Source organism: Triticum aestivum, chromosome 2A (genome assembly GCF_018294505.1).
Source record: "Triticum aestivum cultivar Chinese Spring chromosome 2A, IWGSC CS RefSeq v2.1, whole genome shotgun sequence".
In the NCBI taxonomy this organism is placed as follows: domain Eukaryota; kingdom Viridiplantae; phylum Streptophyta; class Magnoliopsida; order Poales; family Poaceae; genus Triticum; species Triticum aestivum.
In genome coordinates, this window is record NC_057797.1 from 721,488,262 (window position 1) to 721,496,896 (window position 8,635).

Sequence of the window (8,635 nt, forward strand, 5' to 3'; positions counted from 1 at the left end):
GTTTGTTCTTGCTTCCTCTGGAATCATCCCAAGTCAGTCATGCATGTGCGAAGTATTCTATGGTCTGATTGACTGATCATCTACATTCTATACGTATCCCTAGCACACCAAGCCACTGATTGATTTGTTCAAGGAGAAGAAGTTTCTTCTTAAGAGTTAGACCTACACAAGGACTTCGATATCCTCGTTGATGGTTCCCCCTGAACTTGGTAGTGTTTCATTTTAAGACTACCAGGTGACCATGCTTGTCTAGGACAACGTGTTCACATGCTTGTAGCAGAACCGGCTCATGTTTTGGAGCTTACTACCGTAGTTCATTCCCCCGAGAATCTCGCAACGTCGTCTCGTCGATTTGTGTTGCAAACCTTCATTTTCCTTTCTAGACTCGATGAGTCTGGAATATCCTGACACCAACCAGATCTGAATCTTAGGCAGATATGATGGTTGGAGCATTTTCCAAGAACTGTAATATTGGTCTCTCGATAACCGGTATAGTGGATGTCGTGGCCAACACATCCAGCCGGAAGACCTATTATTGTAGTATCTCGATTGAAGAAAGTTGGCCACCTTCCCATGAGGATTTCGTAGGATTTACCTCTGTAGTTAATCCTTACGGATTCTTGTGCTCCCGAAGTCCGACCTTTCACTTGATGTCCTAGATACCAAACCATATCAATAAATGAGTTATCCTAGCACATCAAGGAGAACATTAGAAGTGGAGTGCTAAATGTCTCTCGGTCGATTATCCAGATTTTGTTTCCTTGGCCTCGCTAAGGTGAAATCTAAGAAAGTGTTATCTTCCTTTGCATCGGCATCATCCATCACCATTCATCATGGTATGTTGTGTTGCCAGGATCCTTGACACGGATATTGGTAAAACCTTGACGAATATGGAGATACTCAAGTTCTTGAGAGCACGCGCAAGCACCAGGTTTTACCGTTGGCATTAACTGGGATTTGGCTCCAGTTTCCTTGGTTAGGTTATAACCTTTTCAAACAGTGGACTCACTCTCGACTGTTGAGCTCTTCCCCAGTTACCAGAATCATTCCCAACATTTGCATTTTGTTCCCAGCCTGCACCTCAGTAGTTGTTATTCAGGATCATCTTCAAAAGTGGACTTACCATGGGTCCCATCCATTTCCGATGATAAGCAAAAATCATCCATTGCATTTTCTTCAACAAGATAGTCCACATCATCCATCCTAGTCGGAGTATGCCATTCTTTCAAACCCCTTCCAACAATCGATTGTGATTACCTCAGGCTGGTATAAAGAGTTTCAATGATCTTTGTATCAAAAGTAATTCTTTTTGCTACTTAAGGGAATATTTCTGCGAGTCACCTTCCTTAAGATGTCTCGCTATGGTATCATGGCAACCCAACCCCTCGCTACGTTGACACCGTTCACCACCCTCCTAGGTGTGGGAATTCCGCTACTTACTTAAACCTTGTCATATGCTCATTTCCATCATTCTTGATGTGTGCATTGTGTCTCATCTCGACAGATGTCGCTATGTCTCGTTCTGTGAGTTGATCGTCGGTTGCTCGATCTTCAAGAAGATCGATTCTTCGAGAGTTTCTTTTCTTCTCGTCATCGCGTGGATGAAGATCTCAAAGGCAAGGATGTCAGAGTCAACGTATGCAACGAATCAACAACCGTAAGAGGTGCAACCTGGATCGTGAAGATTATGTTAGTTTGTGTTCCCCCTTCATCTTACCCTACACCTGAATCTCGGGGCGAGATTCTTGTTTAGTGGGGGTGAGCTGTCATAGCCCCAGTGCAGGCCTTGCCTTCCTTTGCATTAGCCTCCATGTATCATGTCTAAATTCTATTAATTTTGAAATGGGGATGACAAACCCTAGCACCAAAATTAAATCAAATAGGTTCAACTTAAAAAACATCTTCAAGAACCCAGAATGCTCTTTAGAAAAGTTCATCATTTTTGAATTGGTCTAGAACCTCTGGCAAAAATGGTGCACACCTTTCTAGGTCATTTTTGGATTTTTGAATTAAATCATAAGTATTTGCATTTGGACATTTAAATCTTATAAATAATTTTAAATGTCCAAATAATCTTGAAAGTATTTTAAGGTTGTTGGAAATAATCCAAATATATGCCACAATCATTTTCAAGATTTTTCAAAATGAATTAGTATTTTTACTAATTCAAAAGAGAATAGAAGTAATAGAAAATTGAAACAGAAATGGAAAAGAGAGAGAGAGAGAGAGAAGAAACCTACCGTGCAGCCCACCACTGTAGTGGCCTTCTGGCCAAAGCCGGCCCGGCCCACCTCCACCTCCCCTGTCGTCTTCTCCCTCAGGCCAGTAGGCAGAGCGCGTGCTCGCCGCCCGCGCACACGCGCCGGGCCACCTCCTACCTGGCTGCCTGCGTCCCCGACGCCCTGGACGCCTCCTTGCAACGCCACGCGGCCCCCTGACCTCTCCCACTCTCCCCGTGCTCCTCCTCCCCTCCTCTGCTCTCCCTTCCCCTCTTGCCCGAGCGCAGCCGTCGCCGCCGCTTGTCGTTGCCGCGTCCACCGACCTCCCCGCGCCCATCCGGGTATGCCACAAGCTCCACCTCGACCCCTGCGTCCTCTGCACCAAGCCAGGCGCCTCCAGGAGCCCCGTGACGACGTCCCCGACCCCTTCTTCCTCCTCGGGTCGCTGGAGATCCCCTTCTCCGCCCGCTCGCTCCGACGCTTCCCCGAGCCCGTTTCGACGCCCCTGCACTCGCCGTGAGCCCCTCCTCCTTTCCCCTCTTCTCTCGTGCTCGCGCTCGTCCCCTAGCTCCATTTTCCACCGCGGCCGAGAGCTTCTCTCCGCCGGCCATGGCGCAGCCGTGGCCACAGCCGCGCAAGCTCACAACAGAGCGCCTCACCGTGCTCAAGAAGCTCCCAGGAGCCGAACGCACGCACCAGCTCCTCCCCTAGCACACCACAACCCCTAAAACGTCGTTGCCCGAACTCCGATAGCCGCCATGGGTTCCACTCCGGCGAGCTCCAGCCACCCCCGCACCTCCCGTTGGTCTTCCTAGATGCGCACGGGCACGGGCTATCCTCTGGTGCCCCTGGCGCGTCGATCCGTCGCCTCTGGCGAGTTCCGAGCGAACTCCGCCGCGGTTCGATGTCACCGCCGGCGAGGCTCCGGCGACTGCCGACGTGGCCATCATTAACGCTAATGACGCCTAACTAACCCCTCCAGCTCACTGACACTTGGGGCCCACGCTCTAATTAACCTGGGTTTTACTTCTCTTTAGATTAAACTAACCCCACGGGCCCCACGGGTCAGTTTGACCTGGCCACGTCACCGTTGACCTGGTCCCACACGTCAGCCACAGAAACCAGCCCTGGGTCACTGACCAGTGGGCCCCACTGGTCAGGTTTGACCCGGACCAGCCCTGTTGACTTGGTGACATCATCATGACGTCAGGCTGACGCAGTAATCCTTTTTCTGGAATTTAAATAAATCTTAAATGATTTATTTATTTCAAAAAATGTCCAAAACTTCTAAAAATCATAGAAAATCAACCGTAACTCCAAATGAATTAAGTTATATATGAAAAATGATCAGAAAAATCCAAGGAATCTGTTTATGGCATTTGCATGCATGTTAGAGCAACTTATGTCCTCTGTTTAGGACAATTCAATTAAATGGCATTTAAGAAAGCACATATGGGGTTTGATTTTCAACCTAGTGTTCAAGCCAACTCCATTTAACTTGTTGCTAGTTGCATTAGCTCAATCAACAGCATAATGCCATGTCATGATCATGCATCATATTGTGCATTGCATTGATTGTGCTTCTTTCTCTGTTGCCGGTATTTGTCCCCTCTCTATAGACGTGGTCTCGACGATGAGTTCGATGACACCGATGAAGACTCATGGTTATCTTCAGAAGTTCCAGGCAAGCAAAACACTCTTGTTCATTCCAATATAATCCCACCCTCTCGCTCCTGCTCTCTTTTACTGCATTAGGACAACAACGATTCAACTATTACTTGCTGTGGTAGTTGAGCCCTTATCCTCTGCATGACCTGTCATTGCCACAGTAAATAAATAAAACCCACTAGCATGAGTAGGAGTTGTTTGAGCCCTGATGTGCCTACTCATTCGTGCTTGTTTGTCATGCCTGCTACTGCTTAGAGTTGAGTCAGGTATGATTCATTGGGGGTGAATTGGGAACAGTGATGAACATGTCCTACTGTGTGTGAGCTAAGTGTGTGAACACGATTTGGTAAAGGTAGCGGTGAGAGGCCATGTAGGAGTACATGGTGGGTTGTCTCATTGCAGCCGTCCTCAGGAACTGAGTTCTGTGTCTGTGATCCATGAGCAGCTACTACCACTCATTGGGATCCTTAATTGACCCTCTCGGCTTCTTAATCACCCTAGTACTCTGTCCAGGAGTTGCAACTAGTTTCTGGTGTTTGTAGGTTATGTGTTGGCGGCCGTGCGTAGCGCTGACCCTAGGGGTGGGCTATGTTGCGGTAGATACACAGTGGCACGGTGTACCGGGCGCCCGTTTGGTGTCTCGGGAACCCTGTTCACATCGTTCGGGGCCGTATGTGGAAACCTCGGTCGGACTCCCTGTGGATGGAACCTGGATAGGCGATAAACCTGGACTAGAGACTTATGTGTTTAGGTAGGCCGTGGCCGACACCCTCGCCAGGCTTCCGCTTGAAGGTTGCCGAGATACGTGACGTGTATATGGTGGTAAGTGGTGGGAGCGTGTGTGAAGAAGTACACCCCTGCAGGGTTAACATTATCTATTCGAATAGCCAGATTCCTCGGATATGGAAACTTGGACCCCTTGCATAGTTCATAGACAAGTGAAAGTGGATACTCTAAAACTCGCAAGATAAGTGTGAGTGCTATGGATGGCCTTCTCGTAGGGAGATGGGAGCGGATCCATAGTGGTGTATTGAATGGTGAATATGTGGACTCGTGTGCGCCACCTCAAAAGAGTTGCTTGCAGTCGTAGTTCAGGTTAGCCACTGAGTCAAAGCTGGCTTGCTGCAGTTAAACTCCACCACCCCCTTTTGATACTGATGCATATGTAGATAGTTCTGATGTAAGTCTTGTTGAGTACAATTGTACTCACGTTTGCTTATTTTATGTTTTGCAGAGAGACTTCAGTCTCGCTAGTAGTTTCGCGTGGACTTCGACGTTTAGCTTGTTACCTCAGCTACGATCTTGTGCCCTCGGTAGGATCTGGTAGATAGTCAGGCTTCCTAGCCTTTTCCTTTTGTAGATGTCTGTACTCAGACATGTTAAGCTTCCGCGTGTGTTGACTTGTATGCTCTGAATGTTGGGTCATGAGACCCATGTTTGTAATATCTGGCTCTCCGGAGCCTAATGAATAAATACTCTGAGTCGTAGAGTCTTGTTGTGATGCCATGTTGTATTTGCGCATGTCGAGCATATTGTGCGTATGATTGAAATGCTTGGTATGCGTGGGATCCGACAATCTAGTTGTTTATCCTTGGCAGCCTCTCTTATGGGGAAATGTAGTCTAAGTGCTTCCGAGAGCGATAGTAGTCCGCTACAGCCCGGTTCACCGGAGTCCTGCTAGCCCAGCACTACTGCCCTGAACACTTGACTGACCGGCATGTGTTTCACTTCGTTCCTGTGTCTGTCCCTTCGGGGAAATGTCACGCGGTGACATCCGGAGTCCTGCCTAGCCTGCTACAGCCCAGGTTCATGGAGTCCTGTTAGCCCAGTGCTACAGCCCGGATTCACACGCTGCTGACCGACATGCTCGATGTTGATTCATGTATGCCTGTCCCCATAGGTTAGTGCCGCTTTGGGTTCACGACTAGCCATGTCGGCCCGGGTTCTTTGTCATATGGATGCTAGCGACACCATCATATACGTGAGCCAAAAGGCGCAAATGGTCTCGGGCCATGGTAAGGCGACACCCGTGGGAATACCATGCGTGAGGCCGCAAAGTGATATGAGGTGTTACCGGCTAGATCAATGTGACTTGGAATCGGGGTCCTGACATGAAGCATGATAATTGTTTTTAGATATGGAGGTGATAATATTAAAGTCATGCTAGTTGAGTAGTTGTGAATTTAAAGAATACTTGTGTTGAAGTTTGTGATTCCCGTAGCATGCACGTATGGTGAACCGTTATGTGATGAAGTCGGAGCATGATTTATTTATTGATTGTCTTCCTTACGAGTGGCGGTCGGGGACGAGCGATGGTCTTTTCCTACCAATCTACCCCCTAGGAGCATGCGCGTAATACTTTGCTTTGATAACTTCTAAATTTTTGCAATAAGTATATGAGTTTTTATGACTAATGTTGAGTCCATGGATTATACGCACTCTCACCCTTCCACCCTTGCTAACCTCTCTAATACCGCGCAACTTTCGCCGGTATCATACACCTATCATATACTTTCCTCAAAACAACCACCATACCTACCTATTATGGCATTTCCATAGCCATTCCGAGATATATTGCCATGCAACTTTCCACCATCTAGTTCATCATGACATATCCATCATTGTCATATTGCTTAGCATGATCATGTAGTTGACATAGTATTTGTGGCAAAGCCACCGTTCATAATTCTTTCATACTTGTCACTCGTGATTCATTGCATATCCCGGTACACCGACGGAGGCATTCATATAGAGTCATACTTTGTTTTAGTATCGAGTTGTAATCATTGAGTTGTAAATAAATAGAAGTGTGATGATCATCATTCAATAGAGCATTGTCCCCCCAAAAAAGCAAGGCCAAAAAAAGGCCCAAAAAAATAAATAAAAAGGGGCAATGCTACTATCCTTTTTCCACACTTGTGCTTCAAAGTAGCACCATGATATATCAAGTCTCACATATTGTGCTTCAAAGTAGCACCATGTTCTTCATATAGAGAGTCTCATATGTTGTCACTTTCATATACTAGTGGGAATTTTACGTTACAGAACTTGACTTGTATATTCCAATGATGGGCTTCCTGAAATTGCCCTAGGTCTTCATGAGCAAGCAAGTTGGATGCACACCCACTAGTTTCTTTTGTTGAGCTTTCATACATTTATAGCTCTAGTGCATCCGTTGCATGTCAATCCCTACTCACTCACATTGATATCTATTGATGGGCATCTCCATAGCCCGTTGATATGCCTAGTCGATGTGAGACTATCTTCTCCTTTTTCTCTTCTCCACAACCACCATTCTATTCCACCTATAGTGCTATATCCATGGCTCACGCTCATGTATTGCATGAAGATTGAAAAAGTTTTGAAAAAGTTAGAGTATGAAACAATTGCTTGGCTTGTCATCGGGGTTGTGCATGATTTAAATACTTTGTGTGGGGAAGATGGAGCATAGCCAGACTATATGATTTTGTAGGGATAACTTTCTTTGGCCATGTTATTTTGAGAAGACATAATTGCTTTGTTAGTATGCTTGAAGTATTATTATTTTCTATGTCAATACAAACTTTTGTCTTGAATCTTTCTAATATGAATATTCATACCACAATTAAGAAGATTTACATTGAAATTATGCCAAGTAGCACTCCACATCAAAAATTCTCCTTTTATCATTTACCTACTCGAGGAAGAGTAGGAATTAAGCTTGGGGATGCCTGATACGTCTCCAACGTATCTATAATTTTTGATTGCTCCATGCTATATTATCTACTGTTTTGGACTATATTGGGCTTTATTTTCCACTTTTATATTATTTTTGGGACTAACCTATTAACCGGAGGCCCAACCCAGAATTGCTATTTTTTTTGCCTATTTCAGTGTTTCGGATAAACAGAATATCAAACGGAGTCCAAACGGAATAAAATCTTCGGAAACGTGATTTTCTCGCCGAACGTGATCCAAGAGACTTGGACCCTACTGCAAGGGATCAAAGAGGTGGTCACGACGGTGGGGGGCGCGCCCCCTGCCTCGTGGGCCCCTCGGTGCTCCACCGACGTACTCCTTCCTCCTATATATACACACGTACCCCCAAACGATCAGAACAGGAGCCAAAACCCTAATTTCACCGCCGCAACTTTCTGTATCCACGAGATCCCATCTTGGGGCCTATTCCGGAGCTCCGCCGGAAGAGGTCCGTCATCACAGAGGGCTTCTACATCATCCTAGCCCCTCCGATGAAGTGTGAGTAGTTTACCTCAGACCTTCGGGTCCATAGTTAGTAGCTAGATGGCTTCTTCTCTCTCTTTGAATCTCAATACAAAGTTCTCCCCCTCTCTCGTGGAGATCTATTCGATGTAATCTTCTTTTTGCGGTGTGTTTGTTGAGACCGATGAATTGTGGGTTTATGATCAAGTCTATATATGAATAATATTTGAATCTTCTCTGAATTATTTTATGCATGATTGGTTATCTTTGCAAGTCTCTTCGAATTATCCGTTTGGTTTGGCCAACTACATTGTTAGTTCTTACCATGGGAGAAGTGCTTAGCTTTGGGTTCGATCTTGCGGTGTCCTTACCCAGTGACAGAAGGGGCAGCAAGGCACGTATTGTATCGTTGCCATCGAGGATAACAAGATGGGGTTTATTTCATATTGCATGAATTTATCTCTCTACATCATGTCATCTTGCTTAAGGCGTTACTCTGTTTTTAACTTAATACTCTAGATGCATGCTGGATAGCGGTCGATGAGTGG